An 11,691-nucleotide genomic window follows, 5' to 3' on the forward strand; every position below is an offset into this window, starting at 1 on the left:
GCACTTTAGTCACGCCCTTACTGACTACGCCCCAACCGCTTTTGACTTCCCTTAGGGAAGGCAAGTCTTCCTCTCCAGGACCTCACGCTAGGCCCCGCCTCCAATTTAGCCCTGCTTAGCCCTGCCCATCCCTGGTCAACTTTCCACCCTGTCCCGAGGTTTAGAGGACCTGGATGCCGGGGCATGGGGCAAATGTGAGGGGAATGTGCTCCTACTTTCAACCCCCGCCCCAACCCCTCTGCCCTGGCATTGGTTCACAGAGGAAAGGTGTCTGGGGTAGGGGATAAAGTCAGCAGTGGCGAGGTCATTGGACACCTAAGGTATAGGACGTATCTGCTTGGAGCCAGACTGACTTAAAGACTAGAGGGGCTGAGACACTGCTGAACATAGGGACAGCCCTGAATGGCTAGACCTGGGGTGCCACAGGATGGCACTTAGGCAGAGATAGAGCTAAGCTGAGACCACGTTTCTGAGAGATGAAGGGAGCTGAACACACGTGGGACCTGACTTTTGGGAAGTCCAAGTCGAGGGCCATCCTTCTGGGGTGAGGGGCGGATGATAGGAGGCGGAGCCCGTTCTCCCGGCACCATCTAGTGGGAAGTTGAGGAATTGCGGAGGATAGATGGGCGGGGGGGGGGGGGGGGGACACGACGACGACACCGACACTAAGCTTCCTCCCTCTCCCTGAATGTTCTTCCAGGACCTGCATATCACCCTTCCGGGGGAGATCCTCATCAACAGGGTTTCCCTCCCTGGAAACAGGAGCCATTCTCACTGGTGTTTTCCAGTTTCAAGCTCTGTCTGTCTTTTGTTGCTCTGGATTACTTTCAACCTGCTTTCTGTCTCTCCCAGTCACTGGTCCCTGAAGCACCTGCCAGCTGCTGCCCGTCTCTTAGTCTTGCCCCAGCTATTCCTGATCCTCGTGCGGTGTTTCTATAACAGAAATCTACCAATGTAGCTCTCGTGATTAAAATATCCCTGTGGATTTTCAGGGTCCAGATAAACTCCACACTCGGGACTCTGTGGCCTTCTGCCGCTTGACCCCACCTTCTGTGGAGTTCATCCCCCTGGTGGCTCCTTCTGTGTTTCCATTCCATCTGAGCACTCCCTAATCCTTGCCATTGGCGGGACTGGGTGGGGGTGGGGATGAGTTCCCATAACCCCAGCACACCTCCACTGCTTACAGAGCAGACTCCACGAGGGCTCCAGCTGCCTGTCACTCTGCAGGACAGCTTATGGAGATAGTAATTGCTTTGCTCTCGTCCTGACTCCCCCTTCCCACTTCCAAGCTGGTAGCCAAGGTCTTTGATTTTCATAGCCTGGGGGAACTGTGCTGGGTAGCACACAGTGGCTGCTTGAAGTCTGATGGTTCCTGAATACTTTTGAAAAAGCTAACCTTCTGGAAGCAAGTGTGCCAGGTGTCCTCAAGGGATGAGCAGAAGAGGACAAAGAGAAGAGATTGGCAACTAGTTGCACAGGGAGCAGCAGTGAAGGGGGGCAGGGTGGATAGAGATAGATGTCCTTGATAGATGACAAGATCTGTGGGGGGCTGGTAATGCACCTGGGGAAACTTGAGCCTGGGTATTGAGATACTGGCCTCACTTTCCCCAGGTGGCAGGGGACAAGCTGGGTGGGTGAATCTCAAGAACCCTGTGGGGACCAGCACAGCAGGCCTCTCCATGGGGGTAAGATGAACCAGGGCAGGAGGCAGCTCCTCCGTGGTGTAGGCAGAAGCATCAGATCCGTGTTCGAGCCTATGGAGGAAGAAGGGGAGTCTGATGATGGTTGAGATGGAATTTTCTGCCAACTCGCAGGAAAGGGCTTAGGGTGAATCAGATTGGGGAGGTTTTGAGAGAAAACAGACACAGGATATTTCTTGGGCCAAGATTCCTACCTGCTAGCCAGGAGGTGGTGGCACACGCCTTTAATCCCAGCACTCGGGAGGCAGAGGCAGGCCTGGTCTACAAGAGCTAGTTCCAGGACAGGCTCCAAAACCACAGAGAAACCCTGTCTCGAAAAACCAAAAAAAAAAAAAGTTTAAAAAAAAAAAAGATTCCTACCTGCTACACCTGCCTGTGTGCATCTCAGATATGGAGCTGAGATCATGTGTGTTTTGTTCAAAATTGCTGCCTCAGGTTCCGGCGTGGGGTCTGGTTCATAGTAAGTGCTCAAAATGTTTTTTTTTTTTTTCTCAGTTAAGTCAAAAACTCAAGTCTGTTTCAGTGGAGTACACAAGGTACCCCTAGTGCCCTGCAGTGGGTTGCACAAGGGTACCCCTACAGACCTGCAATGGGGTGCACATGAGTACCCCTATAGCCCTGCAGTGGGATGCATGAAGGTACCCTTATAGTCCTGCAGTGGGGTGCATGAGAGTACCCCTATAGCACTGCAGTGGGATGCAGGAGGGAACCCCTATAGTCCTGCAGTGGGGTGCACAAGGGTGCCCTATAGCCCTGCAGTGGGATGCATGAGGATACCCTTATAGTCCTGCAGCGGGGTGCATGAGGGTGCCCCTACAGTCCTGCAGTGGAGTGCACAAGGGTACCTCTACAGTCCTGCAGTGGGATGCATGAGGGTACCCCTACAGCCCTGCAAATAAGCTAATACACAGTGCTCTCTCAGGGCCCACCAAGCTTGCTGGGGTCGTAGCCTACCTCCCTCACAGCCGGTCTCTGCACCCCGCCCTCCATGCAGGCTCCTCTCCAGCCAAATGATACTGTTTGTAATTCTCCAAACTTGCCACATTGTTTCATGCCTCCATGCCTTTGCTTATGTGGCATCTCTGCCTCTGGTGCCCTTTCCCCTCTTTCTGGCTGCTGAGCTTTCAATTAGTATAAGTTCAGCCCAAGTCTTCCCTTCCCCGTCTTCTCTAACACTCTCCCCTTCACTGCAAGGCAGAATGGACCCATCCTGCTCCGGGAGCGATTGTTCATATCCATGTCTGTCTCCTCCACAAGCTGTATCCCCGGCTTCTCTGGGATAGCAATTCTTCTGTGCCCAGCATAATGACATGGCTTCCTGTCTCCCTGGCCACGGTTTCCTTCTCTCTGCATAATGGAGGGAATGGAACTCTGTGGTCCCTGGGCTCCCTCCTTCCCTCCTTTGAGCTTGGCAGTAATGGCATGTAAAACTCAGTTTCCCTGCATCCCTGCAGGTCAACTGAAGGCTGTGCATGCTCAGGCATGTAGATGCACATAGCAAAGCCCACAGTTACCTGGGAGCAAGCCCCTGCTAAGCAGTTGCATGTGACCTACACATGAAAGTATGTGTCTTCTGGATGCAGGTGCTTGGACCTCCCGACTCCCCATCCCCAGTCAGCCACTGGCTTTGGCAGTAAAAAATTCAGAAGCAGTCAGAGCTGCTGGTCCAGCAAACAGTTAATATTCAAGGAAGGAGCCTTCTGCAATAGGCACACCCCAAGGCTGGTGTCCTGTGGGGCTCCCCCTTTCTGAGGCCTACATAGGCTTTGGCCTCCTACCCCACCCACCCCAGCTGCAGACCCAGACACAGCCTGCCTGCAGCAGGACAGCCACCAAGACCCAGGCCTTTAGTTGCATTTGCTTTCTGGGCACTCCCTTCCCAGTGTCTCCTCACTTCTTCGTTCAGGATTGTCTCTGAAGTTCCTCTGGTGTGCCAGGCAACCAGCATTCATTCGTGTCAGCGACTATGACCCTGCTCTTGACCCAGGAGCTCAAAGGCCAGTGGGGGAGACAAGAAGAACATACTAGATATAATTTCACATAAAAAGCAATGGTGCTGAGGAAAGAGTAAAATGATGTGCTTTAAAAAAAAAAATGCTTCCAGACCAGTGAAATGGCTCCGTGGCATTCCCTACCCAGCCTGACTGCCTGGTTCAATGCTGGAATCCAAACTGTGGAAAGAGAGAGAGAACTGGCTCCCACAAGTTTTTTACTGATTTCCACACGCACATAATGATATGTGCACGTCCACACATCCGTGTGTGCATGCTCACACACAACACACATATAATTGTTGTTTTTAATGATTCAAAGAGGCAAAGACAACCATGGCCCTTCTGGGAGGCACTGTAGAAGTGGCATCAAGAGGAAGTTAGGAGGCTGAAGAAATTTAGCGGCTAAGAATACTTATTCTTTTTTAATTGTTTTTATTGAGGTATATATTTTTCTCCACTCCCTTCCCTTCCTCCCCATTTCCCTTCTACTCTCTCCGATGATCCCCATGCTCCCAATTTACTCAAGAGATCTTGTTTTTTTTTCTACTTCCCATGTAGATTAGATCCATGTGTGTCTCTTGTAGGGTCCTCTTTGTTTTCTAGGTTCTCTAGGTTGTGAAAGAATTACTTATTCTTACAGAGAACCCTGGGTTGGTTTCTAGCTCCAGCATGGTGGCTCACAACCATCTCTAACTCCAGTTCCAGAGGATCTGGTGCCCTCTTCTGACCTCCACAGGTACCAGGAAGGCATGTAGTACACATACATCATGCAGGGAAAACATTCATACACATAAAATAATTAAATCTTATTTATTTACCTTAACTTCTTTACCACAGCTATTCACAATATATTTTGATCATGTTTTCTTCTCCCCCAATTCCTCCCAGATTCTCCCTACTTCCTTACCTACATACCTAACTTTATGTTCTTTTTCTTTCTTTAAAAAACAAACAAAATCAAAACAACAACCAAACAAGAAACACACATAAATCCTACAAAAATGAAAATAAAAATAAACAAAAGACCGATAAGACAAAAAGATGCCCAAACAAAGCAAAATGAGATAAAAAAAAAAAGTCTACAAAAAAATACCATTGAGTTTGTTGCTGGTCATCTCCTCCTGGGGAAGGAGCTTTCCCTGAAGTGTGGTTAATATACGCAGTGAAACTCCACTGGAGAAAACTGACCTTTCCTTTGCCAGAAGGAATCAATTACAGATACCCTCTTGGTTAGGGGTGGGACCCTGTGTCCACTCCTCTTCTTAGTCCCGGGACCCTGTCTGGTTTGAACCTGTGCAAGCCTTGTGCATGCTGCCACAGTGTCTGTGAATTCCACGCACCCGTGGAAGACACCGTCCTTGGAGTCATCCGTCACCTCTGCCTCTTACAAGCCTTCACCTCCTCTTCCACAGAGATCCCGGAGCCTTGAGGGAAGGGCTTTAATGAAAACGTCCCATCTAGGACTGAGTGCTCCAAAGTCTCTTGCTCTCCACGTTGTCCAGTTGTGGGTCTCTGTGTTAGTTCCCATTTACTACAGGAAGACATTTCTCTGGTGGGAGCCGAGTGAGGCGCTGGTGGATGGGTATAGCAGAATGTCATTAGGAGTCATTTTATTGCTATGACAGAGTAATAGTATGAGGTTTCACCTTAGGCCTGTGACCTATCTGGTCTCAGGGTCATGGCCATTTTAGCAGTGTCAGGTATGGGTTCCGTCTCATGGAGTGGGCCGTCCATTCAATCAGACAGTGGTTGGTTACACCTGCATCATCTGTGCCACTACTGTGCCAGGTTGTCTTTACAGGTAGTCACAGTTGTAGATTGGAGAAACTGTAGGTGGGAGATACCGATGGTCACCTTTCTCCTCCGGGCGTGTGCGGTGAATACTGGTCAGTAGGGGTGAAGCTTCTTGTTGGGCACCAGCTCAGCTCCTCTGTTGTCGGTAACAAATGTAAGCGTTGTCTCCGGCAATGGGGATTTACCATCAGGTTGTGAAGAGTAACTAAGAGCCGTGGCAATAGCCTGTGATGTTTGGAGTTTCCATGGAGCCCTTTCGGCCAATGACTCCACAAGATGTGACCCATTCCTGGCACTAGACGTTTTACTTGGTGGCAGAATTCTGTTATTAATTTGTGACTCCATTTAGATCTTTCATCTATGTATATATTTTAGGATGCTTTCAGTAGTAGGTTTCCACACAGTTTTTCGGACGTCCTTTAGGGTTAGTTGTCCCTCCCCATTCCCTGGTTTACCCTTCTCAACCATTCCCTTCCCCATTTAATCCTTTGTCTCTCTGTGACAATGTATTCATTTTCCCCTTTACTTGGGAGATCCTCTCCTCTAGACACTTACCAGGTAACTAACCTCTGTGGTTATTCAGACTGTAGGACACAAATGGAAGACTTGAAAGCTAACATTCACATATAAGAGAGAATATATAAGACTTGTCCTTTGGTGTCTGGGTTACCTCACTCAGGATTTTTTCCTTTTTTTTAACTGCTGAGCCATCTCTCCAGCCCCTCAGGATTTTTTCTAGCTCCATCCATTTACCTGAAATTTTCATAATTCCATTTTTCTCAACAGCTGAGTAATAGTCCACTGTGTGAGAGTATCACGTTCTCATTGCCATCATCAGTTGATGGACATCTAGGCTATTTCCAGTTTCTGGTTACTATGAACATAGCAGCAATGCTTGTGATTGGACAAGTGTCTCAGTAGTAGGAGGTAGAGTCTTTGGGCATAGACCCAAGAGTGGCATAGCTGGATCTTGAGCTACATCAATTCCCAGCTTCCTAAAGAACCAGCACCACATTTCCACAGTGGCTGTACCAGTCTGCACTCCCAGCAACAATAAATAAGTGTTCCCCTTTCCCTGCATCCTTGCTAGTATGAGCTGTCATTTGTAGTAAATATTTAAGAAACCAAAGAGTGGCCTGAGCATCTGACACATCTGCAATGACAGAATTTGGGAGGCTGAGGCAGGAGGATCACAGTTGAGTCCAAGGCCATCCAAGGTTACATAGTATGGCAAAACAACAAAATATCAGGAACCAGGGACAAGAAAGAAGTCTAAAGTCTTTGGAGCAGAGGACATAGCAAATTCAAAGGCCCTAGCAGGAGATAAACCATAAAACAAGTTCCAGGGGCAGCTAAGGCAGCCACAGTTGAGTCTGAGAAGAGCAATAGCCACACTGGTGAGCAGTGGTGGGGACTGGATCCTGCTCGGTCTCTTGGACTGAGAGAGAAGACTCATATTCATTCAAAGAGCAATCCGAGGTCCCTGGAAAGGCTGTCTAAGGATCCCCCCAGCCTCCTCCCCTTGGTATACTTCTTAGAGACTCCATCTTCCTCATCACCTGTGGTCCAGCACAGACAATGTTTACCGAATGGCCAAGTCACACTCTCCTAGCCCAAAGCCTATTCTGAGGCCCAGAGTAGATTATGTGAGTTATGGATAAGACCTTGGATAACTCAGGAGAGGGTCACCTGGACCAGGTGAACACATGTAAATGTCCTATCCATTTAGAAGAGCTTGGCCTTTCCATTCAGATCCATAATGGAAGCCACATTAGTCCATGAAGTATAGAACCTCTTTGGGATTTTCAATAGCAAAATTCTGGATATGTTCATCAAAGCATAATTTTATACATTGTGGCTGCATGGCTGATGTGTGCCCACCAAGTCACCCAGGGCCAGGGTGTCAGGGCTTGCCTGGCAGTGTCCTCGGTGATAAGGTACAGCACACCATCTGATGTCACAGAACTGACAAGAACAAAGTGGAGGGGCTGGACGTGTAGTTCAGTTTAGTAAAGTGTTTATCTAACGTGGAGGAAGCTCTGAGTTCAATCCCCAGTACCACATGGTAGCTCAGGCCTACCTATAATCTTACTACTCCAGAGGCAAAGGCAAAAGATCAAGAAGTTCAAGGTCATCTTTTGCTACCAGGGAATAGGCAGACATGGGTATGAGCAACCAGTTCCAGAGCAGGAGGGGTCTGTGTAGTAAGATCAAAGCCTGCCTGAGTTACATAAGAGCCTGTGTTGTTGGGAGGTGCGGGGAAGACCACCCCAGCCTTGAAGGGAGCCCTGCCCTTGCTACAGCCTCCTCCTTCTCTTTCTTCTTTTTTTCTTATTTTTATTTATTTATTTTGCTGCTGGGTTCTGAGCCTCTAGGCTCAATATCGCGCCCCCCTTCCCAATTCCCCTCTAGGATCTAGTGAGAAACCCACATCTCAGGGCTTCATGTGGGTTCATATACTCTGTATACAGACCCTAAGGAAATTAGACCCAAGTCCCCAGCTAGGAGAAAAGTTGACACACCCCTAACCCCCCCCCCCACCACCAATATCATTGTCCCCTTGGGAAACTCAGAACAGAACACTGATTCTCAGTGGGACTAGGAAGTTCCGTGTCTCAGAACAGCACCCCCTACAGGCCAGCCTCTCCCAGCCAACTCCAGACTGAGCTGAGCCTCCTCTCTATCCCAGCATCCCAGCCCAGAGCAGGCAGTGAGCAGGAAGAGACAAACAAGCCCGAAGGAGGTGGGGGTGAGGGGGCTGCCAATCGATGGCATTAACATGGTGCCCAAATTAAATATTGACTTTCCTGGTAGACTCTAGGGACGCCTGGATTGATGGCTGTGTAGTGCCACCATGGCAGAAGGGGACATACCTACCTGGAGTAGGCATTGTGGGAAGCTGAGGCCTGTGGGGAGGATTTCCCCTGCTCTTGTCTGCTTAGGAGGAGCAGAAGCAGGGGCTGCAGGGTGTTGAACTTGTTCCTCCTCCTTGTGCCTAGGAGCCTCCTCACAGGGCCCAGCACCCTCCTCTCAAAAGCTTTAGACCCCAGGCTTTGTCAGTGGCCCCCACCCACAGCATGCCCTTCCTCCCCGCTCTGGGAACTGTAGCTGGCCTGCAGCCCAACCAATGAGCTTAAATCGATCTCTGTGGTGAGCCCCATTACTGGGTTTCAGGACCCTGCCTCAGCTTGGTAGGGCTGGTTATTTCTCATTGTGTAGGACCTGACAGGGAGTTGGGGGTGGGGGAATAACACCCTCTCCAGAGAATTCACCTTCAGCGTCTACAGCAGGCCCTGAGTTTCTCTCCCCTTTTCGAAGCTTTGCATCAAGAACTGTGTACAGCGCTTTTGTTTCTTCCCCTCCTGCTTGCTCAGCAACCCACTCCAACCACGTCACTGTCTCTAGCCCTGTGAGTCCAACCGCCTACTGTCTCCTGATGTCTCCCCTTAAATATGTCAAAGTTAACATGTCCAAGGCCAAATTCATGACTGTCTTTCCCAAAGCAGGTTTTTTTGTTTGTTTGTTTTTAGATTTATTTATTGTGTATACAGTGTTCTGCTTGCATGCATCCCTGCAGGCCAGAAGAGGGCACCAGTTCTCATTATAGGTGGTTGTGAATCTCCATGTGGTTGCTGAGAATTGAACTCTGTGGACCTTGGAAGGGCAGCCAGTGCTCTTGACCTCTGAGCCATCTCTCCAGGCCCTGAAAGAGGTCTTCTTGGGCTCCTAAGCCAGTGGTCTGGTGGGTAAGAGAGAGACCCTAGAGCCCTCACTCCCTTCCTCACCATATCCACAGGAAGGGACACACAGAGAGACCTCCTTTCTCCTCAGCAGCAATCCCCAGAGAGTCTCCCTCCTGTGGATGGCTTCCTTGCTGGTCCCTCTGAAGACACCCTCACTCTTTTCCCACCCACCCAGAGAACCCCGTTAATACACAAATGTCATCGTGTTGGGCCTCTGTGGACATCTTCCTTGTCTTCCTTCCCACTCCAGTCCCAAGCCCTCAGTGGAACTCCTCTTGCCCTACACACTGAGCATGCGTCTTCAGGAATTCAGAGGTTAGTGATCTTACTGGAGCAGGTGGCCCGAAGGGAGCAAGAAGAAGAATATGGAGGTACTGTGGACTAGCTTTAGAAAACCCCAACATGGCCATGGAGTAGCCAGCATGGGCATGAGGAAGCCCAGAGTAAAAGGAGGCCAGAGGCAGAAGTCAGCAGCAACTGCCATGGGTCTTCCCTCAGGCCACTTAATTTCCTTTTAATTGGTACCTAATGAAAGAAAATTAAACCCAATTGAGTTTTAATGCGTGCATTCAAACACCAGCCCCAACTTGTTTGCTTTCTTCCAGGATCTGAAGTTTCAGGTGAAAGACAGGGTAAGGGCTGGGGAAAAGGTATCCTTTCCTGCCCCAAGACAGTCAGATCCCAGCCCACAGGTGTCCTCAGGACTCTCTCCTACCTCCCCCCACCACCTCTGCCCCTACCCAGACCCCAGGACACCCAGTTCTATGAACACTGACTTGGGACCTCCTTCAAGCCGGCACTGTGCCAGGGACTTATTCTACATCATTTCCTGGGTGCCTCCCTGGTCCCAGTGGGGCATGTCACAGTACGGTTCTTCCTTTTCAGAGGATGCTATATGGACTTGCCCAAAGGTACAGTCTCTATTCTGCCTATGCTAGGCTGTGCCACATGAAGGGCGCCAGCTACCTGTGGGCACGGAGTGAGCAATGTGTATGATGGCATTGAGATGTGCAACAAGTACACAAGGGAACCCAAGAGTGGAAAAGAATAGGTGAGGTGTGAGCGGATTGTGAGTTCAAGATCAGTCTGGGCTACCTAGCAAAACCCTGTTCTGACTAAAAGTAAATAAATAAAAGCAAACTTTCTTGGTAATTTTTATATTAATCCTATGGGTTTTTTTTTAAAAAACAATGTTCAAGCACATTATAATGGCACATAGCTGTAATTCTATCACTTGGAAGATGAAGACAAGGATCAGAAAGATCAAGAGTTCAAAGTCTTTTAGCAATTTTGAGACCAGCCTGAGCTACCTGAAACTATGTCTCAAAAAATTATAATTTTAATATATTGTGTTAAATATACAGTTACTCTCCACTTTTAAGACTTTGTCTTTTCAGACAGAATCTCATTTTTTTTTTTTAGTCCAGGCTGCCCTCAAACTCATGGTAATCTTGTATCAGCCTCCTGTGGGGGGATTACAGGTGACCATGCCTGGTTTACCTTTAAAAAAAAAAAAACGTTCTTTGAACTGTTATCTGAACATTTTAAACAGGATGTATCCTTTCCAGGGCCTCTCTGAGTGGAAGAAGGCATGCTGTCTGCTCTAGGAGCCCCACATCCACAAGGTAAGGAGACTGGTACCATTGGCCTGTCCTAGGCTTGACCTAGGTCTTCCTTTCAGCACCAAGGGCAGCACCCCACGAGGTGTGGGGAAGGTGGTGGAGATCCCAGAGGGCCAAGGACAGCTAAAGGAGCACTTCCTACCTATAAAACATCCTCCAACCTCCCTCCTCACTCCCACCACTCTACACTGAGCCACAACCCTTGCCGATCTTAGAATACTTGTCTAATACACACAGGGTCTGGGTTTGGTCCCTTTCAAAAGCTGCAGGGTAGATGAGAGCTGAGCTCAGCAAGCTCTATGAATTCCGTCCTCTTCTTTGTTTACTGTTTTTGGTTTTTCAAAATGCGGTTCCTCTGTGTAGTCCTAGCTGTCCTATAACTCGCTCTGTAGGCCAGGCTGGCCTCAAACTCACAGAGACCCTCCTGCCTCTGCCTCCTGAGCACTGGGATAAAAGGCATACGCCACCACAGCCCACAAATTCCATCCTCTTAAAAGTCTGCTGAGGTCTTCTTTCTGTTCCTTGACTGAGTGCACATGCCTGAAGCAGGTGAAACATGGTAGCCATTCTGTGTGATCTTGGCAACAGTAACAGTGCACACAGCTGTCGGGACCCAATGAGTGGTGTTTGCTGAGCCCAGGGACTCAGGGACAGCATCAGCATCACAGACGGGAAGGATGGAGTTGGCCAATTTAGTAGGCAGGAGCACAGGTGGAAGGAAAAGCATGGAGGTGAGAGAAAGGTCAGGAGAGATGGGAAACAGCCACGTCCCTGAGGGCTTTGCCTTCTAGGCTGATTCTCAGACCACACATGGCATTAGTGCTGGACAACGGGCTGC

This window comes from Microtus ochrogaster, chromosome 10, assembly GCF_000317375.1.
Source record: "Microtus ochrogaster isolate Prairie Vole_2 chromosome 10, MicOch1.0, whole genome shotgun sequence".
Lineage (NCBI taxonomy): Eukaryota > Metazoa > Chordata > Mammalia > Rodentia > Cricetidae > Microtus > Microtus ochrogaster.